The 16708-nt window shown below is 42.9% G+C and overlaps 1 protein-coding gene across 2 annotated transcripts in view; it reads right to left on the minus strand.

The window, feature by feature from the left end:
- AFF2 (ALF transcription elongation factor 2) overlaps positions 1-16708 on the minus strand; it is a 345930-nt gene that overhangs the window by 175167 nt on the left and 154055 nt on the right. The gene's annotated exons all lie outside the window — the stretch shown is intronic.

Raw genomic sequence — 16708 nt, forward strand, 5'->3', positions numbered from 1 at the left:
ATGGAGGTGTCTCCTACTGATTCCAACCTGGTAAAACACTTTCATTAAGAAAACAAAACAAAACAACGGCAGGAGCTCCAGAAAGAAACAACATGGAAATTGTTTAAAATAAAACAGAAATGTCAATTGGGGAAATGCCTAAATGTCTCCTTCTGATTTTCACAATTCCTTAGAATTTGTGAAACCCAATAAAATAAAAAATACTAACACAAGTAGAAGTGCTGTTAAATTTGATCTTGCACCATAGAAATTGTGTGCCGCAAGTTGCAGAGCTGTGCGGCTGAATTTCAGGCTTCCCTCACCCACAGCTTTGCCAGTGAGATAACAGAAAATCCAGTTTCCCTTCCACATACCACTTAGTTCATTAAAATCACAGAATTGTTACAGGGCTGAGACGGGTTTTTGACACAAATGCCTCTGTTTGGGTGCTACCAGTAAGCTCAACAAAATGAAATGAAGAAACTCTCAGAAATTATCAAACTGCCATTTTTTTCCCATTGGTTTTTACAGAGAACAGCCCTGCTTTAATTGTCTGAAGGGAAAAAAGCTGTCATATCTGAAATGGCCAGAAGAGACAAAACGCTGCCAGAATGATGTTCTCCTAGGTGAGGGTAGTCCAAGACTTAATTCCATGTGTCAGGGCAAGATAACACAGTCATACGCATATGATCTCATCAGCCCTTCAGGAGACAGGGTTTGACGTGATGTTTGGTAATATCATTTTAGAGACTTTCTTAATATGTTTGCAGAACACACAAACAAGGAAAAAATGCCGTGTAAACCTCAATCTGGATACCACTTAAAGGGATATGCCGCCATTACAATCAGAGTAATGATGGCATTATTAATTACAAGAGGGAAAAAAAAATAAACAACCGGTAGGAATTCCACATGTTGGCAAAAGCATTTGCTCTCTGTCATCAGTGTTCACATCTCTCCCTCGCTGGTGTCTACGCACACTTCCATGTGTATGTGCGCAGCACTTGGTCCAGCAGCGTACCCCACGTGTCAGCCTGAGGGACCATTCAACCTTTCAGGGTGAAAAATATCCCTGCTGCTACCCCTGCCCCGCCACGGCGAGCTGCCGGGAGAGCTCCTGCCCACCCACCCCTCCCATGGGCAGGCATTTCAGAGAGTGTGAGGGTCCCCATCACAACAACATTAGCTTATGTTTTGCAAAAAGTCATTCCAGAGCTTCATACCAACTTGAAGGGAATGCAGGGTCAGTTACTAGATCGCTTCCCGTTTCTTGAGATGACTGCAGGCATTTTCGGTGCTCCTACCCTGAACCTCTCTCTGCAGGGATCCCAGGCAGGGGTTCCCCAGCAGCCGCACGGCAAACCTGACCCGGTTCCTGCTGCCTTCCCCAGCACCAGCCGGGTTCACCAGTGCAGCTGTACAACCTGAACCACCTCCACCAAACTGCCCTTCGGCTCCAGCTTGAGTGACCTGCAAGCCCCCGAGATGCAGGAGCTGGCTGCGCTAGCAAAAGGGGTCGTGCAGGTTCGGAAAGTTTCCTTCTAAATAAGAAAGGATAAAAAGTTAGGGCTTGATTCTCTGCTGTAACTTGATGGATAAAAGGGAGGTATGAAATTATCCTGGAAGAAGCCCCCTCCTTAGAGAGTGGCCTGGCCAGGCTTGCAGGAGCGCTGGCTGCTGGTCCCCGCTGCGCGGTGTGTGGGTCCCCGTCCCAGCATCCGCAGAGAGGGGCTCCCACAGCAAACTGCCAGCCCAGTGCAGCCCCTGCCCAGCCCCACAACCACCCACACAGCCCAAAGCCACCCTCAGCCTGCCGTCACACAGGGCCACAAAAACTAACTATCAGAGCTTTCTTTTAAGCCATGAAAGCTTAAAGTCCGTAAAGCTTGACAGCAACTTGCACTCCCAGCTAAGCCATCAGCGTTTTCAAGCCTTAGGGAGACAGACAGATACTTGTGTCTTCTTTATATATAAAGTCATATGTGTTTGTAAATATTCAGATGATTTCCATACACACCCACCAGCCACACAATGCAATAATAAATTACTCTGATAAATGGTATTACTCTAAGAAAGCAACAAGGATAAATATAATTGCACAAGGTTTAAACAGGATGTAATCAGCATTAAAAAAAAAAATCCAAAACCCCAAGTTAACGTGAAGCTGTTTACTCCCAGAGAATCTCCACTGCTCCAACATTTCAGCAATAGCCTCCAGTTGGGAGCGTGCTGCAGGAAGCAACAGCGAGCGGCTCAGCAGATGAAACAAAGGGGACCTAATTACCATGCGAAGCACAACATCCTTCAGATGTGATGAGAAACGTGACTGCATGAAAAACTGTTCCTGGGGAAATTTCAAAATATGACCACCCAAGCATAAAGAAGAGAGTGGGGAAAACCAGAGAAACTGCAATGCGAGGGCATAGGATTTCTATACACAGAATATTAAACACATGCACATACAGATATTGTGTACATACACAAATCTATACGCAGGCACACCAATACAAGGAACGACGTGATTGTGGATGAAAGCTATAAATGTATAAAACCTTTCAAACCATGTGCTACATATTAATAAAAAAAAAAATCACATAAATTCTTTGTATGTTGATCCATGGAGATTCTTGAGGGAAAAGCAAACAAACAGCCAAATGCATGAAAAACAACCAAACAGCCCGACAATCCAGCTCTATCCTTCCATTTTCATCATACTTAGTCATTCAATATTCATTTTTGCCTACAATTCCAGTTTGAATGTAAATAATTTATGAATATTGGCCATAAATTATTTTGGGGGTTTGTTGTGGTTTGGTGTTGTTTTTTTTTTTGTTGTTGTTGTTGTTTTTTTTTCAAAGAACATGGATTAGAAACACTGACATCTTCTTGGAGCAAGGGAAAGCCCGATTCTCAGTTACAGGTAGAGAAGTTGTGTCATTTGCCAGAAAGTTCAAGGAGATATTTAAAGCCACAACGGAGAAAACGCTGGCTCGTGCTGCAGCCGGGCTCAGCGCAGGGGCCGTGCGGCTGGCTCTGCAGTGAGCCTCTGCCAGCTGCGTGGAGCGCACACAGGTTTGGCACCAGTGCAACTGGGGGGACCGAGACCCCCCCATCACCAGGCATGATGTGAGATTATGCTCAGGAATGGCCAATACTCCCTCCAAGGCGGAAATACAGCATACCAGTTCTAATTTCGACCTACCAAATAGCATGCCCTTTTGGACGAGGAATCGCTAAAAAACTAGCATCTCCTGAACATCCTTCTGCTAGAGGACTTGAGCAAGGCAGATGTTAACCTCTTCATTTATTACCCCAGCCCTGGGAGGGGGCTGTGTGTGTGAAACTGATGGTGCGTCTTGAAAGGCTGTTCAAAGTGTGCAAAAACTGAGAAATAGAGTTTGCAAATCCCTCGGCACGATCAATACTGCTCTCCAGCTCCGGATTCCCTTTATCGATGACAGCCTCTCTCATTGCAGTGATTAGAGATTCTACATCTTTTAATCACAAAGAACATGACAACTACACCCTATCTATAGCTTTGTGATTTACAGCAATTGATGCACTATCATAATTGCATTAGTGCAATGATAGCTTTTGGGAGTTACCCAAGCAGCTGAATTTAAATACGGTTGCATTTGTGACAAACTGACAAGGAAAATCTGATGTTTGCATCTCCCTCTGCCTGTCAGCGGCGGGGATGAGCCATTCTTTTCCCGCCTCACCAATCCTAACCACAAGAAAATGGAAAGCTGTCCCATGGATTAAAAAGCAAAGCTACACGATGGGGTTGTCTTGTGTATATGTTAACAGACAGAATATAAGTTTTGGGAGCAACATCCCACTGTCCCAATAAAGTATCAACTCCTGTTGATATGAGGGGGTGGATTTCAGCTTAGCCAGTAGAGCCTTATTTTGAATTTTTTCAGATGACTTTTCAGTTCATACCACAAAGTCATTTGAACACTGATGCTTCTTTTTAATTTCAGGAGATTTGTTTGTTTTATTTTTAGTCTGATTCCTGACAGAAACAAGACACCCACAGATTGCAGTCACGGGAGTCTGAAATAATGCATGTGTTTGTGCTCCCATACAAGAAAGGGCGTTCAACTCACCCCTGCTGCCCAGCATCAAGGTCAAAAAGATATGGAAACTCTTCGGAGTTTGAAAAGAAGGCAGTGGGAGAGAGAAGAGGGACCCTAGCGCTGTCCCGTAATAAAGCTAATAAAGCTCGCCCTTTGTGAGATATCAAAGGATCCGCATGAGAGACAGACATTGCAAGCCAGGCTTCATTAGCTCCTCTGCGCACAGAGTGACTTCTTTTTACAAGAGAACAGAAGATTTCAGTCTCCTGAGCTGAAAGAAAGCGCAGGCAGGCAGGGAAGAATGAGACTAGATGAACAGCAGGTTCCTCTTATCTCTTGCTAAATATTATCATATAAAGTATTGGCTTGCACGCTTACATCCCCCAGCAGTGTCCCACCTAACAGCACTCAAAACAACGAGCGAGGGCCAGAGCTGCTGCCTGCAACGGGAACCAATTCAGGACAACTCGCACTTCTCCCCAAAGCCAAAATGGTTGTGGCACGTGTCATGGCCTTCTTGGAAGACCTTCGTTCAGCTCGCTGCTCTGCCAGATGCTTCTCAGGCAAGCCCAGGAGAATGCAGTCTCTGTCTGACCCTCAGCATCTACCCGAAGGCCAGGACGATGGCCAGGAAGACCACATCACACCTGACAGGGGGAAGCCATTCCATGATTTCCTACACCAGCACCTGAGTGGTAGGCACACGGCCAGCCACAGAGCACTTCCCTGTGAGAGCTTTGGATTTACAGCAAGAGACCAAAAGCTACAAGCCTAATGTGTCACGAGAGATCAAGGACACTACCGGTGGCCTAGATCGCTGTAACAGAAGTATCCCAGCACCTCCCAGCGTCCCCATTTATGCAGTTAAGCGCTGGCAGGCGCAGCACTGGCACCAGATCCAGCACGCTCTGCGTTTATCAGAACAACGGGCAGGGCTGGCACCGCTTCTCCCGCATTGAACACAAAGAAAAAGGCCGGCAGCGACCAGCCCGTTGACCAGCCTCACGGCAGGGCAGAGGGGGAGGACACAGGGAGTGCTGAAGAGCCAATTTTTCTAAACCTACAACATTTTATTATGGTGTCCCTGTCCATGGCAGGGGTTTGGAACCAGATGATCTTTAAGGTCCCTTCCAACCCAAACCAGTCTATGATTCTATGACTACATAGCTAATTTATGTACAACATCCTGGTGATGTTTCTGGATATTTTGAATCACTGGGGATTATCAGGGCCTCCAGACTGCAGGCAGGAGTCCACGAAGCAGAGATACTTGCTCGGGCCCTTCCTCAGCAGAGACCCCTCGACCCGGACAGTCTGTCCAGCTGCTACGACCTCCTCAGCCGCCTCCTTCTAGGAAGGGCTACTGAGTAGAGTGCGGCAAGTTGCCTGGGATCAGCCCCATCAGCCTGGCTGCAAACTTGGCTTTGCTGCTGGAGCTGATCATTTTCTCCCGATGACAGAGCACAGGAATGGACTGAACTGCATGTTTAGTTTGGGAACATTTAAATAGCTGGAAGGATGCTCAGCGCCAGTATGCGTGGAGTGTTTATTGTTTTAAATCGAAAGCCAATACATAAACATACATATTTTTTAAAAATCCACTCTTCTCCTTAAAGCCCTGAAAACCCACCCAGACTATTAAGTTTCTTTTCTGGGATAAAATCTGTCTATCATCGCTGCACGCATGGCAGGACCACGGCAGAGCTCGAACAGACTAATTTCTTGTGCAGCTGTTCGGCACTGCTGCCTGCTCTCTCCGTACCGCTGGAGCCGCAGCTTCATTAACGCCCAGGCATGCGCTCCGAGGCGCAGGGCCGTAGCTGTGTTGTGACACGGTGGATTGGCGTCCTCGCCCAGTCTGTTGTCTCCAGGCTCTACTGACAAGTATCAACTGAGCCACCAAGCACAGATTTCAGAAACCTCAGGCAGCTGCTGTATCCTTTCCAGTCTGGATATTCTACTTCTGGATACAGCTCCCAAGAACAAACAACGGTTGTAATCAGAGTAAAATAAATACTTTATTACAGTTGAATAATGTTGGTTCTAATTACAGTATCATTGATGTACTTTCCTATTAGAGGAAGATTTCCACTTATTCTTTTTTATATTTATTTACCCAAAACATAATACTCAGTGTGATGTTTGCAATTCAGCTGCTGCTGCTGTCTTCTTCTGCCAGTTTTACAACTGGGCTGTCAGGCAAAGTTGATCTCACATCCTTCCAAATATCACACAGGTAGCAGTTTAGTCCAGACAACTGCTCTCAAAAAGGGGCTCTTTCTATGCCTCCTGGGGGTTAAATCCCCTACAGTTGCTCTAGCATCTGAATAGGAGCTTTTTCCAAAGAATTAAAAAGCCTTCTGGATCAGACCTAACAGGTATTTAGCTTTGTTCTCCATGCTCAGTTGGCTGTGTAGGAAACTCAGGTTGGTATTTTGGCTTTTTTTTTTTTTTTTTTGCCAGGGAGCTATCCTACAGATTAGCACTTAGTAGGAAGAGAAAATTGCTATGAGTACTGCTCCTCCAAGTCATTTTTCTCATTGGTGCTGCAGGAGAAAACTGCAACCACTCAAATATGGGACAGGCCAGGAGCTGAGCGAGCAACAGCTTTTTTTCTATGTCTGTGCTGCCAGTTACCCGCAAAATCCCAATAACGTGTGACTCAGCTGCAATAATATATATATATGCTGGTAAAGGTAAAAAAAATAGCCCATTCCATCTTCCTCCGTAGTGGTTCCCGGCATCTTAGCTCCTACCGAATGCTCCTCCTCACCCAGCACCCATGCATTTTGTTGTGTAGATGCTCTCCAAGGATGTGGGTAACCTGAGATTATAACCTGAAACCTTTACAAATACTGCTGTGTCAGGAGTGGGTTATGTTGGAAAACTGAGCAAAAGTTACTATTTACTCAGGTAGCCTACAGTAAACTTAAGCTCAACAAGAACAGGATCCTTTTTTACAAGATGCAAGTTCTCTGGCTAACAAAAAGCGGGTTGGGAGGAGATTATTTATGGATCTCCCACAGTTTTGCGAGCATGCCCTCTACATGCTAGGACTGGCGCTTATATTCATTGAGAGAAAGCCTTAATGTCTTCCCCCCCACACCTTTTCTTGGAACTATTGCTACAGACAGCACCAAGACGTGAAGGGGCTTCCTGATGCACAGAAATTATGTATTAAAACATCTCCAAAGAGTGAAGAACTTTGCCTTGCGCTCAGACTGGATTCCCAGCAGACAAGTCAGGGCAGAGGGACAGACTGGAGGCACTGGACTGCGGCAGTCGCTGATCCATAGAGCGGAGACAGCGACACATTCAGGGACCAGAGAGGACCAGGAGTTTTTTTGAAGGCTGTACAATAAACTGGGAACCGAACCCAGGGTCTGACACCTCCACTGGCAAAACTGCCAGTGACTTCAAACGCCATTGACTCATAACAGCCACGGCGATTTACACCAGCTGAAGACCTGGCCCCAGGAGCCCTGCCTGGCCGCCCTCTGCTCTTACTGCCAGAGATCGATGACTCTTACAGGTCAGATTTTTTGTTTTGTTTTGTCAGGCTTAGATTGCTTCTTTGTACACTGCTGAGATCAAATCAATTACTTTCCACTCCAACCATCTGACAAAAGTAATTCTAATGGAGCAGAAAGCAGAAACTCAGATAAAAGAAGGGACAACATATTTTTCACTGTTATCTGTGAGCTGAGGATGATAAAGAAGGAATGAAGGCTGAAATAAAGATAATTCTTAATAATTCCCCCTCATGTAAGAGTAATGATCTTAATTCCCACCCTTTGTCTTTGTTGTGGAGATTGGGGACATGAGTTTAGATGGAAGATGAACCCTGTAAGCCTTCAAAGGAAAAGCACTTATAACAGAAATCCTGTTTCCCTAATAATCATATCCAGGAAAACTATTATTTTGGAACATGATTGCATTTTTCAACTACCTTAGTACCATTTTTACTGTTCAGCTGAATGAAAAATTACCTAACCTGTTGGAATGGATTTCTTGACCCACACATAGCTACATTAAAGGGTGTAATTTAATGCAATCTAACTAAATTAGCACCAATTAGACAGGCTAAATTAAAGGGCATGTCACTAATAAATTTTATGCTAAACATATTACTGATAATAAGCTCACTAAAAATTGCATAATGAAATAAAATATTCTTTTTAACACTGCTCAGTCTAAATATGAATATATAAAAAGTCATGAAATAATGAAATACGGTATGCTAATTCCCAGTTGCCTTTCAGGATAACATCACAGCAATATTAAAATGCACTGATTAGGGTGGTGTTTAAAAACAACAGGTCAAACCCTACAGAGGAACAGAAAGCCAGGCCAAATTCCAGCAATCTCTAGGATCCTGATCCTGCAAACATTTACATATATATATATATGCCCAGCTCCTTTGAACTCAGCAGGTCTGCTCTTGTACGTGAAGTTGCTGGCTTGCTGCTGTGCCTGCTCAGAGAGCTGAACTGGAAAATGGACCGAGGCGTGAGGGAGAACGGTGGAAAGTGGTTGGATTTGCATTCAGGCACTTCTGGAGAATATTTTCTAAGTTTTACTTTCCAAAACACCAAGCACAAAAGCTTTACAGTACACTCTTCCCAAGTCCCGTACATAAAGGTATCCCACAGTACAAAAACGAAGGTTGAAGGGCTCACTCAAAGCTTTAAGAAAGTGGTTCTTTGACCAGTGCAAGTAAGGCTGCTTTCCTGCAGCTCAGTGTGGGTGTGCACCTGCCTGTCCTCCCCTCTGGGACTGGATTCTCTAATGCTGGATGAGAGCTGGGCTCATACGATGACCCCTTTCCCGATGACAGCCTTGCTAGGCTCTCTCTTTCCTAGCTGACTGCTTGTTTTCACAAAACTTTCAACTTTGAGAGTGCTACCATCTCTTCCAAATTCAGTGGAAATTACTCAAGAGGTGCTGGGTGGGCAAAAGGACACACTGAGAGCCCCCCCAATTGCATAACCCCATTCCTACCAGCAGACAGTGGGAACTCAGTGACTCCGCTACAAGCACGGTTTAAGAATGGGATGTTTAGCAGACTGAACGCACTGGTGTCCACCTTTTCAGCTACACCCCATAAGCAGCTAGCAGAGGTGTAAATGAGTCACTTGTGACTCCATTCATTTTAATCCTCAGGGAAGCTCAAAACTCCCAAGGGCCATTAGGGTACTAAATCCTTCCAGGCAACCTGGCTGCATCCCCACGTACTGCACACATTCTCCGCGGCGTAGACCCAGAGGTTTATGACCCTTTTGCATCTTCTTTCTGACACAAAATGATCAAAAGGCCAGACAAGCTCTGGCACTCTGTGTACAATTCTTCTATCAGATATTCATTAATCAGTAATAAAGTAAATCAGGGATAGTAAAGTGGAAGTGACATCTTTATTAAGGCAGACCAACATGTCCTGAATAGTAACAAGAATGGTTTCTGGAGCACATTCTCTGCACTCCCACATTAATTAATTAGGGCCCTCAGCAGGGTCCTTGCTCACACGAGTTGTCATTTCTCACACAGGTAGGCTAAAGTTAATAGGCCTGTTCATGTGAGTAACATTTGTAAAAGCATATTCTAGCCTCAAATACCCTGTCTTCAGCTCCTCTGCAGAAATCAAAACCCCAAAAACACTCTGAGGCAAAACTAGAGGTACTGTTTTAAGAAACATGAATAATTGCGCAGAAAACTTGCATGAAAGCTCATCTGTACAGGTTTAAATGGCTTCCCGACACCCTGTGTACAGGTTGTGGCTGATGCTAGATGCAGAATTGAGCCTTAAACCAGAGAGAAAGAGCAGTAATGTACAAGTAAAACTATACAGGGAAATTTTGCAAGTTAAAAAGTTAACATACATGGACATCATCCGCTTTTTGCGGCTGCAGCCCACTCTCAGAAAACAGGAAGATTTCACACCACAGCACACTCCCTGCCCCCTACCATAAATACATCCTTCTCTTCTCATTAAAAACCAAATAGGATTTACTGGATCTGTTCAGGCCATAGCAAAAAAAAAAAAAAAAAAAAAGGCATAATGACATTGTGCAGTGCCCATTAAACCCTGAAAAGTGCTAAAGGCACCTGCAAATTTGGCTTCTCCTTCTCTAGTGCTTCCACTGTTCGAACAGATTTTTAAAATAGCTAAGAAACCATGCCAAATGACCGCTGTTAATCAAAGACTCCTTTCAAACTGTATGAAAACAAATCAGCATCAAAAAAGGTGAACTGCCATCTAGGCACACTTTACTACACGAGGAACTGAAAGATGACTAAACTCACGTTGGTGCATATTTTAAGGAAAAATGTTGGCTTTGGAATAAAAAGAACATATTTATTTTTATTTCAGGAGTGCTGTGGTTTTGTTTTAAAAAAAATAATTCCTGAGTTTTTGGAATTTTTTTCCCAATCCAGCATTTAGGTCAGCACCAGTGTGGATGCCACTTGCCATCGTTTTATTTACTTCAGTTCAGCTTTCAGGGTATTAGCCTCTGCAGGACGTAACCCATCAAAGACAGGAGAGGCGACAGGACAGCCGCGTTCCAGGACACTTCTGCGCGTTGTGCACCGTGTGGGCATAAAGCCCCAGATGGTGGCTGCCTCTCTGCAAGGTGTTCTTGCTAAATCAAAAGCAGCCCTCTAAACACACAGCTTCGCTATCATTTCAAAAACAATACAAAAGTGATTTATTCTCTTTAAAAAAATTATCAGTTTGGTTCATTAACCTATAGCCGTACAAAAGCAGGAGTCAATTATGTTGCCACATCAGATGTGTGTAAAGATAATTACCCTGAAAAGAAGATGTAAAGGTGTCCATAAAGGCAGTGAAATGTGACCTATTAAATCAAGCTGTAACCTATTATGGGTCAAAAAACACATTTGTAGGGCCAACAGGCTCATGGCAATGGCCAATCTAGCATGAATTCTGCAGGTGTCTTTTTCAAATAAACATGAGATCCATCCTTTTCATGCCTGCAATGTTCCTGTCTTCTTACCTTCCGCACACGCTGTTCACTCGACACACATACACCAACGACACAAATGTCTGTTTACAATTATGCAGAGCACCACACCATGTATGAGAGGTTAAACAGCAAATAAGACAAACTAAATAAGCAACAGAAAATACACAAAGAGCACCATTATTCTGTTTTACTGGGCATTTCATAACACTGTTAGTCTCTCTGTCATCGTACACAAGGGCGTACGATGTTCCTTAGCAGGGTAAATCTGCACTGGGGTCAATGATCCAACTCAAGATCTGACCCAGCTGTCTATGAAGACCGATAAAAATCTTGTAAATGTCCTGAAATTCTGGTTTTGTGATATTTTCTAATACTAACTTTAAGTTATTAAAAAAAATAATTAGCATGCAATGTTGGTTGGCTGTGACTAACTTCTGAGTGATGTTCCTTTTGATTGATTTAAACCACTTCATTTCCAGTAAGCACCTCTACTATTTGAAGGACCTCATTTAACCACTTTAGATTTTATTTTATCTCATTCGTACTCATTGTAACAAATGGGTTGAAAAAAATCTGCTTTACGTCACAGGCTAAAATATATCAGTGTTATTGAGACTTCTCAGAATGCCTCTCCTTTGGGATCGCTCAGAATAACCTTTTGGGTTATACTGGGCTTGATTCTGCTTTCGCTTGCACCAGAGGTCTCATCAGAAGTAACTAAATGGAAGTCACCAGAGTTCTTTCATGGCAATCCCACTAGAACTGAGTCTAATTAAACTTGCAAATTTTTAAACAGAAGTACTGCATTAATACAGGTGTACAGAACTGAGGCAGAAACACCGATGGCTTATAAAGAGTTTCACCACGGTGCTAAAGACTACAACAGTATTAGCGTGGGAAGCAGATGTATTTCTGATTTATGGAGCTGCTGTGCCAACGATCCTAACTCCAGCCACTTCAACAGAGCTAGGCCAGGTGACCACTGGGAAGGGTCTCGCTCTTGAAGGGCGCACAGAAATGGACTGTGATCCATGCAACACAGGAATAAAGCATGAGAAAAACATATATATACAGATGCTTCCACCCTCAACTAGGCAGCTTTGCAGGTAACACATAAAACCCTACCTGTGCCTCCTTCAGAGTTACTATATTTTTTATTCTTATCTAACACACTTCATACTTCTTTATATCCTTCACGCTGCATAGGTGGCTTTTAACTGTTCTAAAAATAACAGTCATTAAAGGAGGCATACAGATGTTCCAGTCTGTGTTGAATCTGAATTTGCACCAGCTCTGTCAAGGAAGGCTGGCCGCAAACCTGTCTGCAGCAGGTGTGACGCTGAGATCCTTTTTGGAGAATTAGTCTCATCTATCATATACATTTGTTTTGGGTTAACTGGTACGTTGCTCACAGAAAAAGAAACTGAGAAGCCTCCCACTCAGTGCAGGAGAAGTTTAAAGCATTGGTCAGTAAAGTGAAATGATTCTGCAGAGATATCTGTGGAGATAAATTGCCCACTTATCTACCTTAATTTGTAAGACACATCAGGTGTCATATAAGACATTATTCCTAAGGGAGTAAGTCACCTTCATAATCATCATAGAGGTGAGAATGTTGGGCGAACACTAACCAAATGAAAAGAAAAAGTCATTTTATTCAAGGAAACGCAATTTGTGTAACACAGAAGCCTAACAAATGGAGACTTAGCAAATCCGGTGTCTATCGTGTGCTTTCCTATGCATATCCGTATCTGCATACACGGTTTTAACAAAAACACACCTAATATGGTTATGATGACAGCAACACTATTCTCCATGTCCCTTGTTTTTTGTAAGCAATTCCAGAGAAGAAATTAGGTATTGATTCTCTCCCTACCTATGTCATCTTTCCTCTTTAAAAGATTCACGGCTTTCAGGCTTTAGTTCCACAAACCAATAGGCAGCATCTAAACAAGATCCACTTTTCTGAAAGGAGCCCTGATTGCTATTAATTCTTCTGGTTTTCTTTTTACTCAAAGTATTTTTGAAGTGCCTTTCTAGAGAAGCTGGGAATTAAACATTTTCAAGTTGCACAGGACAAGGCCAAAAGAGCTGCTCCTTCACACTCACACCAGGCCAGACAACGACACTAAAATGGTCTCCTACAAGTTGGGCAACCAATTTCAAATTTTCAGTGCCAGCTGACATTTAATTGTCCTGCACAGAGAAGAGTTGCAACACGCTCAGCAAAGAGAGGCTTCCACCTGAATAACCAAGACCACCCTGGTGTTTACAATGCTCACAAGGGAAGTGACAGATTAAGGTTCAAGCCTCCAAGTTGAGTTCAAGAGAGCAAGTGCATGAAGCTTTCCCATCCACATCACAAGGAAGTGCTCTGCTTGCTGGACAGGGTACGGTTCCTCACCATTCTCCACCAAAATGGTGGCCCTCTCCTGTCCAAAGAGGGATGTGTATTACAGTGGAACTCCCTTGTACTTTCTGAGAGCGTGGTAATCTTCTGTTCAAGGAATTCCTTCAAACATCTCGCTGTCACTTTGCTGACACAGAACACCAAAGTGGCATCAGCAGCTGAAGTCTCCAATGTCAGACTGAACGGTCAGGATGAGGCAGAGGAGTGCTGGCAGGGGAGTAACACCACCTCTGATTTGACACAATCTTACCTGTAAATGACAAATTTAATCCCAAGAAATTCACTTGTGCTATCAGGAGGTCCTCTCTTGCAAAATAAATTCCATCAGAAATGAAGAGTTTATTGTTGAGGCAGACGTATCTAAGCCAACTTCAATGGAGGTGGGCTGATTCATGTCGGCTGAAGATCTGCCCTTGGTTCCATTCAAAAAAGACAAAACAGACTCTTCTTCTGATCAAGAGGTGGAATTTTATAATTCATATAATGAGGAAGAGCTGAAGTCCATGGAGACACTAATGGTTAATATCAGATGTGTCAATCAAAATCTGTTAATGTTGAGTTGCTAATTCGATTTATGAAATACTGTAACAAAGATTCATATAATTTTTCCTTAAGGGATACTCGTTGGATATGAAATTAACCTAAGTGGATGTTTATCCTCTTTTCCAACTAAAAAGAAATGTGTTCACAATAGCTTACTACACAGGGCAAAGCCAGTGACTGGAGAAAGAAAGAGAAAGGTGCTTTGGTTTAACATTCATACTGACTCTAGCTACGTTTCATTTAAATCCATCTTATCCTCCTCAGCTCTTTAGAGAATACCTTAAAACATGGGTTCCTGGCAAAGTTAATTTAAAGAATCAACAAACTTAAGAGGTCTGCTTTAAAGAAAAGTAGGTCCTTAACAGACCATTCTGACCAAAGAACTCTTTTGCTGGCAGAAGGACATACACATTTTGGGTACCACTTGTAACTAGGCTTATGCTTTAGAAAATTGCAAGACGACTGTTTTATCAGAAGTACGTTGTTGTCTCTACAGTTCTGTTCTACACGAAATACTTCAGAATCACTCTAAATTCTATGATGAACCCTCTCTGTTTGGTGTAACAAAAAAAGCACTGAAAATTAACTGATTAGTATCACAAACAAGCATACCTATATGTAGACTTAACTTAGGTCTTACAGTTACAGTGAAGTTCTGTATTTGGGAGGAAAAGATAGGGAAAAGGGCATTAAATTGAAAGAACAGCCCTTCTTCAAGCAACTGTATACATTCATGTGTGGTCATTTCTAGGCTTCGGGCAAACGAGTATGTATGCAAGAGTGAATTTGGATTCACCAGCGCCAGGTCTATGCCTCACTGTCCCTGACAAAAGCCAGGTTTCAGGTGAGCTAATACCACAGTGTATACTTTGAGCTCACCTCCTTGAACAAACCACCCTATGGCACCAGCTGAATGAAATTCCTAGTTGCTAGATTATTTCCTTTAGCAATGTTTTCTTCAAAATTACAGCAGCTCATATTTATCATTTAGGGACTACACTGTACAAACTCTGCACCAAGTGCCTTTGCACTCCCTGACTTAAGTGGGACACTCCCCAGGAGAAAAAGCACTATTTTACAGCAGCTGTGGCAGCACAGGGCCCATAGAAATGCTACAGTTCAGATTTATTTTAACCACATAGGTTATTTTTGTTACAGCTAACATAAAATACTCACTTCTCATTCATAGTTGTCAGTATTTTGTTTTTATGTAAAATAATAATAATAATCATGATAATAATAATAATACCAGATGTTTGTGTAAAGGCAGCTCATTAAATCACAGTTGTGCACTCATCCATGTTGTAATTTTCTCAATTTCCTTTTCTTTAAGCAGGTAATAAATACATAAAGCTTTTCTATCTATATATCTTTTAATCGACTGCAGTCATTTAACCTAGACCCTCTAACCAGATTAATAATAGAAAACGTGTCATAACAATTCCTTACCACAGGATGAATTATCATTATTGTTTTGGCATTGAAAATCCTTTCTGCTACCTCAAATTACCCTTCTTTTCAACAGTGCACAATACATGAATCACTTCCCTAATCCTACATGTTACTAAAAATCACATCCCAGTACAATAGAGCCATCTGACAAGCTACTTTCTGACAGCTTGCTAAACTACTGTGGTGGTGAATTCCCTGAGACCCTCTGGATCCGTTTCATTAATAAAAGTTGCAAGTGAAAGCCAAAGGAGGAACTGCTCACAGCCTGCGAGAAGCCACTCAAAGGCTGAACTTCACACCCCAGCTCTTCCCATCATCCCTAACATCACGTCAACAGCTTCCCTTATGCCAAGGAGGTGTTAAGCAGACAAAGATCGTTAGAGCTCCAGCTATACCTCTTTTGAGATCTAAAAATCTAAACATCTGGATTTTTTTTTTTACAACTGGGACAATTATAGTGCTGTTTCCAAACACCATAAATGTGTGTGTCTCTGTAGCATTATATATAGACAGGCTCTGAACCTCTGCTGCCCGGTAAATCAGTCAAATGTGACGATGTCAAGCGAGTCGGACTGGATTTACGGCAACTGAGAATCTAGTCCTCCAATTTGCAACCATAGATAAAAGGACAAGTGATCTACAGAGCAAAGATATAGGTGAGAACCAGTGAATTATAATTTTCAATGGTGATTTTTGTTCTGATACTGACTCCCTCCACAGTTCCAAGCTTGCTCTCTCTTACAGCAACCTCATAAAATGTATTTTCTTCCCTGGGACTTGAGGAACAGCGAATTCTGTGTTCACAGCGGAGCCAGGGACAAAACTCCCGGTGAGCTAAATGGGCAGCATCTTCTTGCACAGGGGAGAGGTTTGTGAATGTAAAATGCTTTCAAGGTATACTGAAAAGTAAAAAAGTAGGTTGCATGTGTATTAGATCCTCCCAGCTGCTGGGCACCTTCAATTTGGTGCTCCAGACTGACAGAAGTGAAGGTTGCTCTTCTCAAGACCAAATCCTGGTGTTGCAAATGCTTTGCCCAGTGACCGGCGAGCCATTCATAAAGCACACTTACAGTTTGTAAATGACAGTAATTAGATGTCTGGACTTAGGCCCTGCATCAAAAAATCCACGCTTTTAAAGATCTAGAACACACTAGACAAAATGTTACCCAGACCATTTCTATTATTATTGGTTTTGAAAAGCTATTAAACCATCTGCCCTCTTTATGATCTTCTAATCAGAACCAACTTGTGCTTCTACC

This window comes from Chlamydotis macqueenii, chromosome 11, assembly GCF_036417535.1.
Source record: "Chlamydotis macqueenii isolate bChlMac1 chromosome 11, bChlMac1.mat, whole genome shotgun sequence".
In the NCBI taxonomy this organism is placed as follows: domain Eukaryota; kingdom Metazoa; phylum Chordata; class Aves; order Otidiformes; family Otididae; genus Chlamydotis; species Chlamydotis macqueenii.